The sequence below is a fragment of the Kryptolebias marmoratus genome, linkage group LG13, assembly GCF_001649575.2.
Source record: "Kryptolebias marmoratus isolate JLee-2015 linkage group LG13, ASM164957v2, whole genome shotgun sequence".
Taxonomy (NCBI): Eukaryota; Metazoa; Chordata; class Actinopteri; order Cyprinodontiformes; family Rivulidae; genus Kryptolebias; species Kryptolebias marmoratus.
Window position 1 is genome coordinate 14,612,268 of NC_051442.1, and position 8,119 is coordinate 14,620,386.

The following is an 8,119-nucleotide window of genomic DNA, read 5'->3' on the forward strand; positions in this document are numbered from 1 at the left end:
ATAACACTTAAGACATGGTTTGAAATTGTTAAATGAGTCCAATCAGTGACTGAAAAGAAAGCAGGGAAGGAATGCGTACTGCATGTTAAACTTAAAAAAAAAGATCTTGTTTGATCTGTTAGTGCTTAGAGTATGTGTTGTGGATGACTCTCAGCTTCTAACATATCCGATTTGAGCTCAATCTCTGTAAAATCGACCGGGTCATCGCCATTTTTGTGGTTGCTTAGTTTGATTAGCTGTGGCGGCCATCTTGAATGAAGTGGATCAGTTGTAGATGTGCATCTAGTGATTCCTTTCACAGAAAACCATCCATGAGTTCATAAGATGTTTTGCTAACAGACAGAGAATCAAATGGACACACACGCACAGTCACAGGCTGTTACATTAATGCCTGCTGCCATAAACGGCAGGCGATAACAATGACGATTATAGAAACTGGCACATCTGTGCCCCTAGTAACAATAAAAGCAACGATTACCTCAGCCAAACTGCAGTATCTCCTCTGTTTCCAACTACAGTGTAGCACGCAACTCCAACCACCTGCGAAACTCATTAGCTCACACCAGATTGGTTCCATATGCAGAGATGCACTCCCACCAGTGGTGTGTCACACAGTATGGAAATCTTGGCGTGAAGCTTTGTAAAGAAGTGGGGAGGAAAAAAACGACTGTGAGAAACATACAGACAGCAGCTCACGTAGCACTTACACCTTCTTCATGCATTTTCTTGAAAGAACACAGGAACCATGACGAATCCTGACGTATGACGTCTCTCAACAAATTAAAATCATAAGGTTAGCGGATCAAAGAACCGTCCTTGGAGCGAATGTAAATGTAAAGCTCTATATCCATCTGAAAACACTGTGAACGTGTCTGAACTGCAGTGTGTTCTTAAAAAATATGTTTGTTTTTTTTCCAATGCAACCTTCAGTTACCTCATCAGGGCTTTTTATATCTGATACTTCATACATCTCTCATCTTCTCTCTCTGTTTGTTGTTAATTTAATCACCAGTGATGATTTTAGCCCGAACATGAAGATGCTGAGCACTTTTGTTGCCTCTGCTCCTGCAGGTTCCTTTTAGGCAGCATTCAAACTAAAAGCTGTCTTGTACAAACATATTATAAAAGCATGAAAAAGGCTGCAGATGTGGGTTAAATACAGCTCTTTTTTTTTTTACCGTTGCAGGATCAGTTCCCACTGAAACATTATAAGACTTTATAGTGAGCAAAACCCGACTTTATTAAGAAAGTTTCGGGGATTTTGTTTTCCTTGTGAGAGAAGGTCTGAGTCAGTTCCCTGCCCCTTCGTCTTTGTTGGGATTATATCGTACAATTTTTCACACAAACATCCATACAGACCAGAGAAACGGTTGACACGCAGCAATATTTACTTTCCACCTAATGAGGGTTTGGCAGACAGCTGCCTGCACAGATGATGTTAATATGATCACCGTCATCTATGGTAACTGCTCTAGCTCAGGATGTGACACATCGGCACAGATAAATAATGAGCTTCTTGTGTTTGGAAATTGTATCCAGCAGCTGCAAGAAATTAATCTCTTTTACACAGGCATAAAATTGATATTTGAATTGACCGCATTCTCAGAACATTAAAAAAAACAACTCTTGATGTTTTATGTTCGTTCATAACAGAGGCGTTTATACCAAATACTGAGTCTCTGTGTGAGCAGAAACTTTTAAGTCAAATGGAAACACTGTTAACAGCAGGGATGCTTGTGTTGAATGTAACCCAGCAGGCCTTTAAAAGTAAAAAAAGGAGTTTGTTTTAAAGAATAACTTTTCTCATTTTGGAACTTGTGTTTTTTTGTAAAGCCTGAGTTCCTGGTGGAAAAAGTGGTGATTTTCATCAGTAATTAAATCCATCCACGTCTTGAACTCAAAACGATAGTTCAGATCATTTGAAGTGGGGTTCTGTGGGAAGGTTATGAACAGTTAATATCTTACCTGTTGCAGATAGCTCTTTGAATGACCTCACTTTGGAGAAACAGTTTAATTGCCGTCACCTTAAAACAACTCAAATTGTCCCTGCAAATTCTGTCAGTTTTGCATTACTTGGTTATTTATTAGAATGCATTGAGTTTTTGAAAGCGCAAATAGCAACAGCAGCAGCTTGCTGTAGCACTTCCAGTGCAGCATGAGGTGCTTTTAGAAGAAAATATAAAATTTCTGTGTGAGGATTCATAAAATAAAAATTGCTGATGGAAACCTGAGCTCTAGAAGCTCCACAAAAACAATGTAACAGAATAGAAAGCAGTATATTGTCCATTATTAGGTTAACCATTTAAAATATGTAAACGTTCAAAAAGCACACCGATGAATGGGAAACCATTAAACATGTCAAATACTGACATAGTTCATAACTTACATTTCTAACCACAGGTTGTCTTCGCTTTGCTTTTGTGGGTTATTTCTTTTACCTGCGCGCCACCTCTGCACCACATTTCCCCAAAACTCTGTTAAACAGTTTTCCAAAACATGGCAGAGTTAACCGGAGCTGACAGTAATCTGGCAGATTATGAACTCCATCCTGTTAATAAGACCCATTATCCTTCTTAGTTTGCGGTCTCATCCAGAGCACGGCTCAGATGGGAACCGCACTTTGCTCCATTAATCTCAGCTTCCACATCTGAATTTGTCTCTGAATTGTGGCGACACTGACCACAGCTGTAATGAAAACAGCTGCACTGAATGAACTTTTCTCTTTCGCTCGCTCTCTCTCTCTCAGAGATTCTACCACTGAAGTTAAACCACATCTATAGCTGAAATGGATATGAGGATAAATGCAATGTAGGATGCAGAAGGAGGCCTGAAATCATCACCATCATGGACAGGAAAGGACTTCTTCTTCTTCTTCTTTCAGCTGTTCAACTTCAAGGGGTCTCCACAGCTAGTCCTCCTCCATCTAACTCTATCTTCTGTGTCCTCTGTCCTCCCTCCACCTCCCTCCATGTCCTCTCTGACTGCATCCATATATTTCCTCTCTGTCTTTTTCCTGGCAGCTGCGTCTCTAACATCCTTCTACCAATATACCCACTGTCCCTCCTCTGCACATGTCCAAACCATCTCAGTCTGGCCTCTCTAACTTTATCTCCCAGTCCTTCAACCTGTGCTGTACCTCTGATGACCTCGTTCCTAATCCTATGTGTAGGACAAAAGGCATCATCCTACTTTTTTAATAATGTTTAAACACGATTCTAGTGACTTCACATGAAAAGAGGACTCTGGACGTTCTTTTACTCTTCAGTTTAAAAGCTTCTTCTGAGCAGTGACTGCTGTTTCTTGGCTTATGAGCTCCTATCTCAGTGTTACGTGCTCTGAAAATATGGCGCACCTCCAAAACCTGCTTTGATAAGTCCCAGAGTATATTGGTTAAACCAGAGGGCAGGTTTGAACAGTTTGATGTGCAGCTGCACAGCACGAGCAGGAGGAGGACAAATGACTGGAGATTCCCTTATCCTTGATAACAGCATTTTTAAAAAGTCTAAATAATGCCAAGAACAAACTATCTCCAGTTAATCTAAACTTTTCAGTTTCTGGTGTAAGTTCCCACAAACCCGTTAAACTCGTCCAAATGTTTAGACCTTGAAAGGAAATTGTTTTAAAGAATACTTTGTAATCAGGATAATTTGTGTATGTTTCCCCCCCTAATTTTGGTTGACACATGTCTCCCCAAAAGATGGAGGATTTATCGTTTTTGGAAGTATTTACTTCCCAAACAGCCTTTTTTTTTTACGGGAAACATTCACGCTTAGATAAACAACAGCACGACTCCATGCTCAAACGCCCCAATTACAGCAAAGATGCCAAAGCTTAAAAGGCTGGTGCACGTAAGCAAAATATCTTTGGTGAAAATGTAATTGGTTTTACTAGTAGTAGTTTGTGTTTTATTGCTCTTTTTAAGGGGCATACTTCTCTATATTTCATGAGTCTGAGGCTGGAGGAGCAGAACCGAAGATCGCCAGAGTTCAGAACATCAGTAATAGCAGACATGATGTTAATTAGGATAAAGTTACAGCCTGATGAACTGAGGCGGGTCAGAGAGGGACTTGTAGAGGATTAATATCCTACCTGTTGTAGATAGCTCTCTGAAAGACCTTAGTTTGGAGAAAAAGAGTTTAATTTTAAGCAAACTGGTGAGCTAACATGGATTACTGCCATCTTAAAATAAGTCTAATCTCAAAAGCTTTATAGGAGATCATTCAAATACTATTTTATAAATCTTTACATTGCCCTCAGCTTTACATTACATAGTTATTTACATAAACATGTGATGAGAACCGTATAGCATAGTATTATGGTTATTTTTGGACAGCTGTGGCCTTTTTTATGCAGCAGGGTAAATTCCTGCAGTAATGTCATCAGATTTCTGCAGGAATAATCTTGTAATATAAAACTGACATTGATGAAGATGGCAGCAATCCACTTCGGTCTTGGCCGTGCTCGTCAGTCCGATCAGACTCAAGGAGGTATCTACAACAGGTAAGATATTAAATGTTCATAAAGTTTACACAGAACCCACATCAAACTATCTGACCTATCACAGTAAGCCCATCAGAATCTGAATTATGGACTCGTATCTTGGTCTGAAAAGGATGGACTAAAGTCATTTTGAGTTGAAACACTAAAATAAATTGCATTAATTCATAGCTGTATCTCGATCCGTTTGGTAAGTTACCTTGAAGCAAAACCTTTTTTTCCACTCGTGGCCTTCAGATCAAATAGGCCCAAAGTTTCAAGAGTTTCTCTACCTCTCTCTGACTTTCGAGGGCTTCAGGAGGGTTAAAAAAAGCTCATAAAAATAGGTGTCAGGCTTCATTAGAACATCTGTTTTGAAACAAAGCCACATCGCACCATCAGCAGGTGTTCTGCACACATGACTGTGACATGTAGCACAGCACCAAGTGATGTACTGTAGACAAAACCTAAATAAAGAAGACATAAACAAGACGGTCTGGGCCGTGCATGAGAAAAATGGGTCCACATGAATTGTTTACAGCTGAATATGTTATAAAAATCTAAACCAGAAAGAACCAACTCATTATGTGAAGTAGCCATGCACCTTCCCATGGACTGAAGTGAAAACGTTGTTTATTGTAGTTTTGTCCGTTTACTCCGACCTCCAAATACAGACGCAGGAACCAAATCTGTGTAAAGAACTTCCTGTGCTGACAGACAATCAGCAGCTGCGTTCAGCACTGTTAAACTGCGTAGTTTACACAGAACGGATCCAGAGGAAATTCTGATCGAGGACACAAAGCTTCATACAGTCCAGATGTGACGGACTGTCCCCATCCAGTTAACGATGCCTGCTGGGATTCAAACGGCTAAAATGCATTAGAGTCAGGCTGTTGGAAAGTGGATGTTGAGATTTATAGTAGTAAAATACCCCAAGGGTATAAATAAAATGGTATTTAAGAATATTTATACCATGAATGTTTCTTTTATGTCAGCTTGAAGTAAAATGTGGTTAAATGACAACAGGTGTATGCAACTCTTTTAAAAGATGTTTTACAGGTCAATAAGCTAAACTAAGATAAAGTAGAACTGAGCTAAGCTAATGGAAAACTAATAAGCTGAAGTAAGTCCAAATGATATTTTTTAACTTATTAAGTTATTTTGGATTTGACATATGATGAATGACTGAGAATCTAGGCCAGCATACAAACTAAACTCAGCTAAGACAGTTAATTGCATCAACATTTCAACTGTATTTTACTTTTCTGTTTTAATGTCATATATCGTTTGAATAAATATGTCAAAACAATTTTTCATGGCTGATAAAATAGAACATTTATTTTAGTTGGTTAGTTCCTTTATTTTAAACTGCTGGACAAATTCTTTTAAAAAGACATTTTTGGCTTTTTATTTTTCACAGATTACAATATTTCCTGTTTTGTCTTTCAAACACAATTTACTTCTCATTAAAACTGTGGAAAAAGAAAAAAAAAGGCTGCATACACAGTGTAACTTTCTAGTCATGTAAAACTAATGTTTCATCATGTAAAGGGACTGGTTTGGGGGTGTATATATACGGATCAGTCATAACCAGCCGAGGCACGAACAAAAACCTTTGAAAGTCTCCTGAAGTGTCTGATACCAGGATGTTAGGAACTGAGCCACGTAGGTGTTGTAATTCCCTAAAAATCAGATTGATTTTAGGGAATTTGGATGATTGAGGGTTTGCATAAGACTGGGCTTCAGGAACGGTTAAGTGGAGGGAAAGTGTCAAAGAAGCATCCTGCAGGAATTCAGGGTTTCTCTGCAGGATTTTGAATTGTAATAAGATTTTCTGTATAAATCTTTCTACCTGTCAGTGAATAATAGACGCAGCCACGTAGGGAAGGGAATGTTTTAAGTAAAAACATCATTACACATCTTGAAATAATAAAAAAAAGTTTCGTATCTTGGACCGAAACTTTTATGATCATATTTTGTTGTCTTAAAACGACGCTATGTTCCCTCTTTCTGAGAAACCGTAACCCTGTTATCAACTCATTTCAAAAGCAACAAGGAATTAAAAACCAGAACACTTTGTCACAGCGCAGGATGATGAAGAGGCCTCGTTTAACACACGTGCTTAGAGGAATTGTGTAACACCGTTCTTGTAGATGATAAGTCGATTTGTTCCCGCTTTATTAACGCCGCGTGTGAAAGAAAACAAGAGATTAGACAACGTGCCACAGTTCACCTCTGAAACATTCTGAGAAACGCCACAGGACTGGAGACCACTGACATCAAGCATGCATGATGCTTAAGTAGAAACACCTGAGGGTTTTTTTTAAACGGTTTTATGGGCGAGCAGGAGACATGGGGGATCTGTTTACAGAGGAAGAGGAGTAAGAGGTGTGAGTGAAATAATAAGACGTATTTTGGCACAGAATACTGTCGTCAGTTCCTCTCAAACATCTGAAACCTCAGAAAGCGACTATTTGCACTACTGTATATCTTCACCTGCATTAACTTCATATAAAGATTTCAGACGGCAGTCATTTACAGCCTCCGAACAGGCTCTGACATAAATCGGCACGATGTCCGTCTTGCGAGAAGTGTGGCTTTAATTAGAAGCAAAAGGCTCAAAAGCTGCCAGTGTTGTAAAAAGCTCTTATTTGCCAGATCTTGGCGCCTGTGAGCCCAGTGCAGCCTGCAATTTGTGTTTCATCTGCACCAGCTGAAGAACACTGCTTCGGGCCTGTTGTAGAAAGAAAATATAAAAATAAAAACAGGCAAAATTAAAAAAAAAAAAAAAAAAGGCATAAGGAGATCAGAGAGCGTGCAAATAATCACCAAATGTTGTGGTTATAAAATACTATATGACTATATTTACTTGTCTTTTGTCATTTTGACACTAATAAAAAAGATGTGTAACAATCAAGTGACATTTTAGAGAATTCAAAACCTTCTAAAATAGATGGAAGATGCTGCTCTCACTGTTTCTTCTTACTGCTTTTTCAGAAGTTGATGTTGTTGAAGGTTCCTTGTGACAAGAACGCGGGGTAATATGTCCTGAGAGCGAGACCAAAACCAGACACGGAGACAGCAGCTGAAGATAAGTGCTTTTATTTACAAGGTGGTAGATATGTACAGTGCGTGTGTTGTGGTAGGATCTGGAAAGTAAGAGGGACAGGGTGAGTCTCAAAGGACTGTCTACAACTGGCTTGACTTGAGACACGTGGAATGATGGGTGGATACGCATAGATGCTGGCAGAGTCAAACGGACTGATGTAGGGTTAATAATCTTTTCCACAGGGAATGGCCCGATGAACCGAGGTGCCAGTTTCCTGGTAGTACCTCTCAGAGGGATGTCCCTGGTGGACAACCAAACCCTGTCACCAACCTTGTAGCTGGGTGCCGAGGAGCGATGACGGTCCGCATACTTCTTATTTTGTTCCCCTGTCCTTTGAAGAGCTCTTCTGGTTTGCCTCCACATGCTTCTGCACTTCCTCAGATGCACCTGTACAGAGGGAACAGTTAGTTCGGGTTCGAAACTAGGGAAAAGTGGAGGGTTATAACCCAAAGATGCCTCGAACGGCGATAGTCCTGTGGCTGATGAGACGTGAGTGTTGTGGGCGTATTCGATCCAGACCAGTCTCTTGCTCCA

The 8,119-nt window shown here is 39.7% G+C and overlaps 1 long non-coding RNA gene across 1 annotated transcript in view; it reads right to left on the bottom strand.

Moving 5' to 3' along the window:
* Positions 1-7,562: 7,562 nt before the first annotated feature.
* The window catches only part of LOC112451151, a 5,041-nt gene continuing 4,484 nt past the window's right edge, over positions 7,563-8,119 (bottom strand). The window contains exon 2 of the long non-coding RNA XR_003039907.2: positions 7,563-7,625. This is a non-coding gene — a long non-coding RNA (uncharacterized LOC112451151). The remainder of the gene's footprint in view (positions 7,626-8,119) is intronic.